At 29.0% G+C, this 13,446-nt stretch overlaps 1 protein-coding gene and 1 non-coding gene across 12 annotated transcripts in view; both read left to right on the top strand.

The window, feature by feature from the left end:
• LOC127290907 (protein groucho-like) overlaps positions 1-13,446 on the top strand; it is a 117,490-nt gene that overhangs the window by 19,435 nt on the left and 84,609 nt on the right. The window lies entirely within an intron of this gene.
• Trnae-cuc (transfer RNA glutamic acid (anticodon CUC)) lies at positions 8,160-8,231 on the top strand. Its single transcript has one exon. It is a non-coding gene; the product is annotated as a tRNA-Glu (tRNA).

The following is a 13,446-nucleotide window of genomic DNA, read 5'->3' as shown; positions in this document are numbered from 1 at the left end:
GACTTATTCATGTGCGTCCCTACATTTTACTTATATATATATATATATATATATATATATATATATATATATGGTAATAATGATAGTTTTGAAATTATGAAAAACTTATCAGGAAAAAAATAGTGTTTGTGCTCATATATAAAACACCTATCATAGTCGCGTGTCGGACTCTTGAATACGCGTTGCGTCACACTTGGATAAATACCAGCACAAAAAACCACTAACGACAATAAGAGGGAAAAAAAAGTCATAAAACACATGGAAAAAGCAAAAACCTGTACTACTTTTACGAGGATTTGTAGTATCTTTGACAGCTGTCTAATATCGAAAAAAAAATTTTAACAATTGTTTATACGATACGAAAAATAAAATTTTAACTGGAAATTATAAGGATTTTTGAATTTTTCATTTAAACTGGAATTTGTTACACTAAAAAAAAAAATTTCTTAGTAGATTTGACGACATTTTAACTACTCTGCATAATTCAATGGGTCTTTAACTGAAGTTATTGACTTGAATAACATTACAGTAGTTGAAGCAACTAAGAATGTAGTTGGTAGAATGAAATTTTAAAGTTAATTTAATTGAATTTGAAGAAATTACACTAACTAAGATTTAGATAGTAGATTTTACTATACTTGAAGTAATCCAATAGGCTAATTACATTTTTTGCCGAAGAATTAACAATCTTTTGGAATTAAAACTATTAATAAATAGATTTTACTATATGTATAAAGAAGTAAACTTTTTTAAAGTTTTTATTTCTAAACTCAACAACAAAAATGTTGCACTATGACTTATTTATTTCCAAAAGGTATAGTAAAAACTAAGGATCGATATTATTTTGATTTTTCGTTACAAAAATTTTTATAAATTTGGGTGATAATAATAAAAATTGTTGTTAAGTAAATTAAAATTATTAAATTTATTTTGCTAATTTAATTTAATACACAACTTGAGAAAATAATAGAGAATCCACTATATATAAAAAAATGGTTACACCAATTAAAAAAAGTAATCTCTTTTACCACTTTTCATATATATAACTGACAAACGGTAGTTAAATTTATTGCTCTTCAAATGTTGAGTTAACTATAATCATAATTGTTCTTACTACCTTACTTTAGTCAATTTTATAATTTACCTGTTGTTAAAATCTAACTACATATTTCTGTAAACTCAACTATTAGTAGACGCATAAATAAGCTGTAAAATTAATCTGTTCGAATTTACATAACATATTACCTAAAATTTACTTTTAGTTGAATTTTTATTTCTTCGAATTATTATATTTTTACAGAAATTCCATTTAATCGAATTTCTATAACAAAATTTAACTAATTTTCATTTTACAGACTTTTTACTTTATTGAATTTAAATTAATTATTTACTCAAATTTTCATTAGACATCAGATAGTTATTTATCCTAGACGCTTTATGAAGTTGAGTAAAAAGCCTAATTAAAGCGTTAGGATAGCTGCTAAGAAGCTGTTAAATATCAGTGGGAAAGCTATATCAAAAAGTATTTTATGCCCGATTTTTCGCTTTCTAAATACTTCCATTGTTTTTGGAATATATTATAATTCGATTTGAGTAATTTTAGGTTTTGTTTTCCGTAAACGCTCATTGGTAAAAAATTTGCCATTTCTCATTTCGCATTTTTTTTTTCAACCAATAAAAATGCTTTCCCTTAATTCACACTTTCCAAAGGCTTTCCGGACTCTCTAAAGAAGTTTTGGATTTTCGATTGATAAATATAGAAATGTAGCAAAATCGAGTTAATATTTTCCAGTAAATATATGTTAATTCCTAATATTGCGATTTTATTTATAAAATTGGGTTCAATTTTGGCCAGAGTCTTTGACAATCTAAACCCTCTCAACTATACTCTTCGCAAAAAAAAAAAAAGATTCTCATTTGAAAGTGTATGAATAAAGATTAATATATACACTCACATGTGAAAGTAGCGTTAAACCAAATCGAAAGAGGATCACTATATGGCTAGCACCCTTCTGCCATAATTGGTGGGTTTTAGCGGCATAATTTTTGGCCCTGGGGCATATCACGAGACTGGGCTTTAGTCGTACTTGCGAGTTATGAGGGGTAGATTGTGTAAAAGAGAAGAAGAGAAACAGAGACAGAGAGAGAGAGAGAGGGGGGGGAAGCAAGGATGAAGGTGGGTTAGAATCGTCGACAATGTGTACAGGGGTGGGTCAGGCTTTACGGACTGTCGGGATATATAGGCTCGAGGTTTGAGGGTAAGAACGGGTATGACAAGCATTTGATGAGGGGAACACCACCACCGCCCACTCTCAAATCCCGACAGAGGCTTTCATTCGTATATACTTCAATTCTCTGGAAAATATAAATGAAATATGGGAGATTACGCCAATTTCCCATCAGGGCGATGACTAAGAAATCTCTAATATAAAAGCAACGTGTGATATATATCACATGTACAAATTTTTAGGGGAATTATTTTCAAATTGCGCTAGTATTTCTTAAAAATTTTCCCCATATTGATTTTTGTTTTGTTGATATTTCATTTCTAAAATTATATGCACATGGAATCAAGTTATTTGTGAGTATCCGTATTATGGGGTTTATTTGATTAAGAACCACTGGTGACTGTGTGCTGGGATATCCGCAACACTCTTGCCGCACAACAGAGTCCCCGAATATCACAGCAACAGTGATTCTCTCTGGTGGTCTCACCAGGGAAGAGAAATAATGTCCAGATAATTGGATACTAGGAGACAAGGTTGAGAGACTGTGGAGGGTCTGCTTCAACATTTACATTTACATGTCAAACAAGTACCGATCCTTGGCCCTTGTTAGTGAGGATAGGAGAGAAAGAGAGAGAGAGAGAGAGAGAGGGGGGGGGGAGACAACCGAGTCGAGGATTTCATTGGTTGACAACTTATGTATATACATGTATATAGAAGATCTTTGGTCTAGAAGTGTTAAATTTCTCATAAAAAAGGAGCGCGAAAAATAAGAAACTTGTCCTTTTCAATTTTTAAAAAAAACCTAATCAAAGTTAAATGTTAAATCTGTAAATGGATTTTTAGAGGTGTTTAAAAAATATTCATATACGAAACAATTTTGCAGCAGGTGATGTACCTTTTGCACAAAATAGATGATGAATTCTGAACGTTAGTTTTGAACGATTGCTGTTCTATACTTTGGTACTGATATATCATACCAATCTAACTGCAATACCAACGGGAACGTCAAAATTTCTTTTGTTTGGTACAACTAAAGAAATGCTTTATCAGTTACAAAAGTTTAGGGTGTTTTTACTCTAACCTAGAGGAATCTTTCATTTGCTATACCATATTTTTAAGCCATATTATGATGAACTACTTTTTAAAATGAAAACCTCTATCAATTCGTCTATGAACCATAATTTTGTTTCAACTCAAATACGTTACAAACATCAAAGTAGGTCAAATTTAAGATCAGTAATGACTCATTTATTTATTAATAAATTGATATTTCTATATATATATAGTTTAAATAATACATATATAGTCACACATCTATAATAATCGGTAAAAATAGAATAAATAAGAAGTAGATTGTTTCGATGCAATGAAAAGAAGTTTAGGTTTAGAGCAACAAAAACAGAAAATGGAAGAAATAACCTGATGAAAGTGCATGTGTCACGCAATGATAAAAATGATAAAACATTCATGGTTTACACGTTCTTTTTAATGCTCGCGTGCCATTCAAGCTTTATAGAAGAGGACGAGCTTATTTGCTTTTTTTTTCCTTTTATTTCATGGCAGATAATCGATATACAGTTCATTAATTTCACATTTATTGAAAGAACAAAACAATCTAAAGTAGCACTATTCTTCACACTTTGGATATTCATATTTATTTTCTAATCAGTCATTATATTCAATATTGTTATTTTATATTTATGATTGCTATGTATATAGTTATTATTGAAATTTTATTACAATTTCTATTGTAGCATGTGTTACTTTTGGGGTCAAGGATGTGTAGTTTGGTTTCGGTGCCCTAAGAGAGAGAGAGAGAGAGAGAGGGGGGGGTGGTTAAGAGGACGTGGTCGAAACCCCGAGATTAACTGCCCATTGTTGCTGCACTTCATACACTATATACATGTATGTGCTTAATACATAAGGTCAAGCGTACGTAGAACGTATTCGAACATGCTCTCACTTGCTCTTTATCAAAGTGCTGTGAGATAGTTTACAACACCATATGTGCGCCGAGACTTGCCGACAGAACACAGTCGAGTTATATCTGCTATATTCCTGATGTATCGCATTTCTCCTATACATATTGTGTGTATGTCATATCTATACATGCATTATATTCCAAATCAAAATTACAACTATAACCGAACTATTACTATTGTAACTGTACTATGGTACAGTTGTATTAAAAAAAAAATTATCTCAGCTAACATTTAGCTACCTTACCCTATATCAAAAATTACCAGAATTTACTACTTTGCTGTCCAAAGTAAAACCAAGAAATCGCTGATGTTTTATAATTTTGAAAGTCGATCTGACCAAACGGTTTTTAACCTTACGGAAAAGCGATTTACTAGGTTTTTACTTTGTACAGCAGTACTGCGTTAATTTTTGATTGTGTATAGCTAATCCCAATTATGTCATTTTGTTATTATGTTATTAGTATAATTTTAAATATACATTGTTTCGATTTTTAATCATACCGGGTCGTTAAATACATGTAGCATTCGAGAACTAAAATCTGTCTCAAATAGGATAATAAAATATTAATAGTAACAATTATACAATAGAGCTCTTTATAACACAGCAGGAGGGTGAGAAATATCTCCACGGGAGGTGTAAAATTTTGCAGTGAAGGACTACAAACTTTATAATAATAAAAATTCATTACCATGAACCAAGAATTTAAATTTATAAACTAAATTTTTGATTAATTTAAAAATCTCGTAGCAAATAGCGATTTTGTTACAAAATTTGTAACCACTCTCGGAGCAATAATTGTATAAAAATTGTCCAAGAATAGAATATAGGGATCATTGGTCGTGTCAATAAGTCAAGTTCAATGCTGTATATTATTTCACCATTGTTGTATATGTGGCCTTTTGATGCGTCTTATATGACAGGTATTGTCTGCTTGAATGATGTTGGAAAATTTTCTTCATCTAATAATAATGTTATCTTATTCTACTCGTTCTTTATGAAATAATAACATATTCAATTGGAGATTCTTAATTTTTAGAGGATTTAGGGTCCATATTCATTTGTATACTAAGGAAGAACATACACTGGTAAAAAAATTCTAGTTAGAATAATTTTGATTATTCCAACTAGAATTCTGGTTAGGGTATATTTAACATTGTGATTCTGGTTAGGTTAATAAATGCAACTAGAATTCTGGTTAACTCAACTAGAAAGTAATGTTAAATATAGCCTAGCCAGAATTTTTTTTTCAGTGTAGACGTTACCAAATCTGTTAAAATTTTCAGAAAGTTATTTGAACAGACATTAACTAAAAACGTTATAAGTAAATAAATATCAATAAAAAAGTAAAATGTGATCAATATAAAAGAATTGGTAGAAGTTTTTCTCGATATATATATATGTACGTATATCTATAAAAATGTGTTCTAGACCAAACACACGGCGGTCGATCTTCGTTCCCCTCTTACCAATGTGTCGCGAATGATGGTTCTTCTCTCTTGTTCTTTCTTCATGTTCTTTCTTTTTGATTTCCTTTGACTGTCTTCTTCTTTTTTTTTCTTTTTGCTTGTCGTTGCCCTTCTCCCTGCAATATGATTTATGGCGCCGGTTCAAAGGAGGTAGTTACAAGAACCTATATAGGAAAAGGGAGTTTGATATTCTTTGGAAACATAGCCCCACACTGTACAATATAACCCATTAGGAGTAGTTTTTTTTTTCTTACTTTTATACCACTTGATAACTTTTTATTTCAGTCTAATGCTTTGTAAAATAAAAAAAATTAATGCATTTGTTGCAATAAAAATTATAGCTTTTTTGTGCTTGTTTCTAAAATCAGTTTTATCGAGATTGGATTTTTAATTTTTAACAACAATATTTAAATTTTTGTACTTTTTTGTCTCTTAATTTCTTCAGTGACACAATTAAGAACAGCCGAATGTAGCTATTGTACATTAATTGAGGATCCGGATTTTAAAAACTATGCTCGAATTTGCATAAGAAGTTTTGGTATACCTGGTGTTAAAATTTTGGAATTATCATTATTAAATTAACGATAAGAATCAATTGTTTTTCATATTATGAAAAATTTCAAAAATTTTATAACAAAAGGTACCAAAACTTGTGATGCAGATTCGAGTCTAGATCCGGAGCCTCAATTAGGAGTGCTAATTTTTAAACCAGCAACGAACTTAAGTGGAAAGTTTTTAAGTTTTCTTGATTTGGATTAAAAAAACTTTACATTCTCTTAAAATTCCTTTCATTGAGAAACAGATGGGTACAACTCATAACGATATAATTTGCTAGCTAAATTAGAATCAGTATCACCACTAATTCCAATCAGAGTAAATATACGTTAGTGAATATGCTAAATTCCACTTAGTATAGCTAAAATTCTTGATTAAACTGTTAATTTAAAAGTTCCTATCAAATTGCGATGAATTGATATCACTATTTGGATCTAAACATAATTTGATCCAAATACTGGTATCCAGAATAAGCGAAATTTCACTGATTTCCACGTGTACCATTGATTGCCATAAACGAATATAAAGTTAATAACACTTTTTCTTGATGGTATCAATTTGTTACCGAATTGAATCAAATTGATATCATCAGGAAAACAGTGTTATCAACTTTATATTCGTTTATGGCAATCAATGGTACACATGGAAATCAGTAAAATTTCGCTAATTCTGATTTAGAGATTGATAACATTTGTATTGTATATTTACTGTATGTATTTTGTGTACTGATGTTTCTAAGCGTTCTGATTTTTAAAACAGTTGTAACAATTTAATTCTGTTCATTAAATTAGATTTTGTAGTCAAAATCGTTGCTTAAAAATCGACACTGAGAAAAATATGCTATTGAATCAACAGTATTTTTGCCGTAGGCATAAAAATTTATTGATTCAAAAGCATATGCTATAAAATTTGTAAAATATTATATATATAGATTCTATAGCATATGCTTTTGAATAAATAATTTTTATGCTTTTGGCAGAAATGCTGTTAATTCAATAGCATATTTTTCTCAGTGGATGTAATAAGAAGTGTTCTCGATCTCATCTAAGTGGCAATTAATAGTGATTGACTTAATAATAATATTAGTCAAATAATTATAGCGCTTGGTATTTGATAAGCTATTCCTTAATTATATTGTATCAAGTGCGATTATAATAAAGTAGAAATTAAGAATACAGTGGATGGTATAGAACACATATACCGTGACTGCAATAGAGGAAGGAAGGAAGTGTAAGATTATTTGTGTATGAGTGAGAAAGAAGTAGTGGGGGGTGAATTATCTGTGGTAAGAAGTGAGGGGGAGTGATGGGCGAAGATTCCGAGAGAAAGGGAAGGTTCTGAGCACGCGATAGAATGCTTGTCAGCCAGAGGTGCGCAATCGGTATTTCTGAGGATCTGCGTCTGCGACTCTCTCTCTCTCTCTCTCTCTCTGTTTCTCGTTCTCCTTCTATCCTCCATCCCTTCGTTACCACGCGTGAAACATCAAAGGCCCCGTATATAAAACGAAAGGTCACTCGTTTACCACTGTCACGATCTTCATGGATTGTCCCTCCTTTAGTTCTTCTATTTCTACAACGTATATAAAAGTCACTCCTCTCTATATCAGATGTACGTGTTTTGGTTTAATTAAGTTCAGACCGTCCTTTACCGACTGGAACCATCTGTCTTGAAAATAGAGGGGGACCATCACACTTGGAAAATCAATTCTGGCATAACATCGTAACTCGAATCTATCGGCAGAGTGTATATGTTGTGTATATATATATATTCAGATGCTCTTATAGTAGTGGATTTGTTCAATGAATCAGTTAAAGAAGTAATTTGTTCTTTATCATGATAAATTGTTTTTTTTTACCATTTAGAACTATTTCATTGAATAGAAAAAGTTGAATAGATCTTAGTCGACATGATGATGACTACTCTCTTATCCGATATGGTCTAGTGGCTAGGATACCTGGCTCTCACCCAGGAGGCTCGGGTTCGATTCCCGGTATCGGAATTTTTTTTCTTTAAATAATATTTTAATTGTTTAGCAAGTTAGAGTGGAAAAGTTAATTTTTTTTGGATTTAACGGTATTTTTTCGCTATGATTCAATGCGAAATAGATACACTGTTAATTTGATAACATTGAATTGTAACAAATTGATACAAATATTTGTATTCAAATATTCGTATCAATTTGTTGCAATTCGGTATCAATTTGATAGCTTCAAAAAAACTGTGTATTGATTTTGTTTACAGGGTCTCTTGTATAAATTTCTTAAGCAGTGAACATTGCTGCAGCAAGAAATTGGGTATTTTTAGTAATCCTCATACTGTTTATACTTCCTTTTTATTTTGTTATTTCTGTTTTTGTACTATTTAGTTTAACGAATTAGTTTCTAACCAAATAATACTGAAAATTAATATGGTTCTAATTTTCATTATTATTTGATCAGAAACTGGTACGTTAGACTGAATCATATATTAAAGAGATGTATTAATTTTGAAATACCTATATACATTATAATTAAGGGAAGGCAACACCACTAATTTTGACCCCCTTAGAGGGGCAGGCCATGTTCAAGGTTTAAAAAAATCGATTTTTTTGTGCTTTTAGGACTTAAATGATGCAAGAAAAAATAATAACCTCCTTTGATAATTTAAATTTAAGTGTGGGTTAAGATTGGAGATGGTGCCTTCTCTTAATTTTTGAAATAAAAAGTTTTTCAGTGCATATACAAAAAAAATAACATAATCGCTTTAATAAATGTCTATGTTTTAATAGCACTTCATCACATACAAATCCCTTGAGTGCATGTTTGTAAATTTCGAAATCGCATCTCGTCTATACACGTGTTAACATGTGAGCACGCATGTTCACGTGTTTCATTAAGTGGAAAAAATGTGTTAGGAAAAGTGTTTTTAAGTACTTATTCACTATAGTGATATTTGTTGGATGAAGAAAATACAATATAATTCTCCTATTTTTATAATCAAAATTTTATTTTTTTATTGTATAGCATAAAAAGTAAGGTACTTTTAAAAATTTATTTTATTTTCTCTAAATAATTCAGAGAGAGAGAGAGAGAGAGAGAGAGAGAGAGAGAGAGAGAGTCCGTTTCTTTTGTTTAATAAACATGTTGGTCGTTAACACACGAGATGTCATTCATATTTAATAAATACACGCGCGAAGAAAATTGAGATTCGCGCGGGGGTGCGAACTTTATATATACATATATATACCTCCCAAGTAGAAATATCCGTAGCTCGCCGTAATTAAACACCGGCATGGTACTGATCCAATACTGGCTGTCGGTATTGACTTTCAGTACTGGCAGTGTACAGACTAATACACCGAATCAGTACCATGTCGGAGGTAAAAAAAATATTAAAACCAGTACTGTCAGTACACTGTCATTCACACCGAATCAGTACTATGTCGGTGATAAAAAACATTAAATGAAAAAATCTTTAAATTATTTCAATAGGTAGAAAACGATGATTTTTTATTTAAAAAAATGTATATTAATTTCTTTCGAATACTTTCCCTCAAAATTTTGGATGTAATTGTAATGTATTATTATATACCTATATAAAATATATTTATGTTTTTTTAGTTATTTTAGTACTCATTGAAATATGTGCATTAAGTTATTTATCATGCATACAATAACAATAAGTTGAGAATTTTTTTCTAATAGTTTTAAAAATAAAGCAAATGTAATTTTTTCACTGTAATTTTTAAATATTATTAATAATTAAATATTAAATTTAAAAAATTTTTCACCATTCATATTTTACAGTCGTCTTTTATTAACTTATTTTTAATTATGTAATTCATCAATCATTTTTGTCTGTTTTAATATTATTTACGGTAAAAATAATTTATTAAAAATATTTAACTGAAATTGATATCCAGTTTTATTTCATTAAACCTTTGTAAAAATTGAAAAATTTTTATGAGTTTAAAAAATTTAAGAATAAATTCATTTTATTTTCGTGATCAATAGATAATACAAACTTTGAAATCAAAACTTTTGTATTAGGTGAACTACTTCAAGTCAGCACTTCAAGCCAGCGCGGCTGTGTGGTATGCGTATCTGACTTGCGTTCTAAGGGTTTAGGGTTCGATCCCCCATGCGTGCGAGATTTTTCGTTCTTAGTTTTAAGTGTTACACTGAAAAAAAAATTTATTTGATTCAAATACCGGTGTATTTGGTTATTATCAAATAAATATTTACTTGAATCAAATATTTCTTATTTGAATCAAATAAATGGTATTTGCTTCAAATACTGAAATATTTGATTCAAATATTATATATTTGATTCAAATAAGAAATATTTGATTCAAGTAAATATTTATTTGATAATAACCAAATACACCGGTATTTGAATCAAATAAATTTTTTTTTCAGTGTATAAGTACAATATTTGTTCATGTGCAATATCAATTATTAAATAATTATTAAATTAAGTATAAGTGCAAAGTAAAAAAAATTAAATATTATGAATTTAAAAAAATAAAAAAATTTACAACACAAATTATTTTTTGTAAAATAATTTATTAAAAATAAAATAATTTAATTAATATAAATGATAATTATTATTTTAATTATTTATTGTTAATAATATTTTATATATTCTAAATAACATTAACTATTATTGGCTTCACATTACCTGTTCGTGGTAAAAATGGGAGTAATAAGTTAATAAGGATGAAATTTGCATTGGAAAGCGTGTTTTAGCATTTTGTAAAAAAGTGAGATTTTAAGTCCGGATGAGTACTTTGCCAGTATTATGCCAGTATTATTCTAGTACTACGTTAGTACTGGTGAGCGGGACAAAATCAGTACTGGACAGCGTTACCAGCCAGGGTTGGTCCACTACTGGCCCAGTACGGCAGTCAGTACCGTTTTACTGACTGGCAGTGTTGGGTCAGTACTATGCCAGTGGCACATTTCTACTTGGGCTAGTATAGAAAGAGAGAGGTACGTGAAAACTGCTGCGTGAAGGGCAGTATTCAAATATCCAATTGAGTTAACTGTTGAAACAACCTGTTCGATGACTATTTCGTTTGATGATTGCAACAAGTGAAGCGACCCCGATTTTACCCCACCTCTTCTATAACATTCCTCCATATCACCTGAATTCAACAAGTGGCCAAATCATTCTTTTCGTGATTGTTAAAAATTTTCAAAAAAAAAAAAAATATTTTTAACCCTAAAAATGATTTAACTGTTTTTTTAAATATTTTTTCACAATAATTACGGCGGAATGTTGAAGATAATTTTTTCGCAAAATTTAAAATCTTCAGAAAATGTATTCATTTGTCAGTCACAGTATTAAATTATCATGATGAAAATTTCAAAAATAAGTAGTAAGCTACAGATTCTTAAACTTTAAATAAGAAAATTTCTGCAATTAGGTATTTTAAAAAAGAAACAATTATGTAGATAAATAAATATATTAAATAAATAGAAATCCTAAACGTAAAATTAGATAAATAAGTTTTAAAAAATATACATTTGATAATTATAATATTGTTGGTCTCATAATATTTATAATATCCAATAATAATAATATTAGAAATGTGTGTGTGTGTGTGAATGTGATGAAATTATATAGATGTGATTTTAATGATCGAGTCCATTACACTAATTTACGAATACGTGACCAATGTTGTACTACGATGCTTTATATAAATTATATTGAAAAAAAAGAAATACATTCCTTCGTATATATGGTCTCTTTTCATTGCTGTAGGCATAGAGCACGAAATTCTCGCAGTTATAATTAATTTCCACTGTCGTGACCGTTTATCTTACTCACGCAGTTCTCTTGCAACCGCGAACGAATCGTTCTTCCTCAGGCGAAACGAAACGACGAATCACAATAATAATTGTCATTTGAAAAAATATCTTAACTATAATAATAATTTTTACTATATATTTGTATATAGTGAAATAAATCTAAGAGTATGTGTTCTGTGACGATGCTTTTTACATAATAATTATAATTAATTAATTAATTCGATTATTTTTTTTAATATATTATTTACATTAATTAATTTATATTATTCTCACTAAGTTTATTTATGCTTTTTGCTCGAATATTTTTAATTCGAGATGTAGAATTTTTATAACTAAAAGTAATTTATACGTATATTAAAATAATATTCTGAAATATTTGGTAATTGGTTGAAGCTATTTTGGAATTTTATTACCTTTATACCTGCATCTCGAACTGTATGTTTACATTGAAGTAAACAAAAGGCACCATTTAAGCCAGAGATTGTAAGGGTCTAATGATAATTAAATCAGTTGCAATTCGTGTATTGACCTGTTTAGACGTGACTAACGTGAACGTGAATTTTTCTAATTTTCTCTATCGTCTTTTATTTTTTGATACTTCTTTTATTTCAATTATAAATATTGCTTTGCGGAAATGCTTAAATCATTTAATTCGCAGACGAACAAATTTTAGACTATTTTTTTCAACACTAGTATTTTTTTTTGTTCCGAGAGTGTTCGAAATTTTTAAAATCACGATTACTTGAATCTTTACGAAAAGTATTTTGTTTTTTTTATATATAATTAAAATGTTGTTTTCGGAAGTGTGTGACATTTTTTTAAATCACTTGTTTTCCGGCACGTTTTATCGTTCAAAAAAAAAAAAATTATACATCGATAACAAACGAAGGTTAGAGATTTATATTCTTTTCTCATATAATAATTACATGCAAAAAATACTAAACAATTTAAAAATATTTCGTATAATATTTTTCTACAAAAAGTTTAATATATCATTTTAAGGCTCACGAAATCTTTAATTATTTGTTATAACCATTAATTAAATTTAATTTAATTATTAATAAGTAATTAGGTAATTATTATTACTAATATAAGTTTTAAATATAATAAATTTTAATTAATAAAATGGTATCCTTTACTAATAAATTAGCAGCAGCATATTGTTCTCACATACATCAGAGTGTGATATAATTTGATGAATATTATTTGAATAATATATTTAATTTATTTGAAAAATATAAAAAGGGATTAAAATAGGACCGAACAAAGTTGGTTTCCAATTTAAATTTGTATTAAATTATTGTTATATACCTATGATCATTTAATATATTATATTATTATTCAATAATAGAAATGCCATTATTTCCAATCTCTATGCGGTAAATTGTATATCATTATTTTCATTATTAAACTTTGATAATA

The sequence above is a fragment of the Leptopilina boulardi genome, unplaced genomic scaffold (assembly GCF_019393585.1).
Source record: "Leptopilina boulardi isolate dan_hultmark-lab unplaced genomic scaffold, ZJU_Lbou_2.1 LbouV2_95, whole genome shotgun sequence".
Lineage (NCBI taxonomy): Eukaryota > Metazoa > Arthropoda > Insecta > Hymenoptera > Figitidae > Leptopilina > Leptopilina boulardi.
The sequence above is the reverse complement of the archived record's forward strand: the minus strand, read 5'-3'. Positions and strand labels throughout refer to the sequence as shown.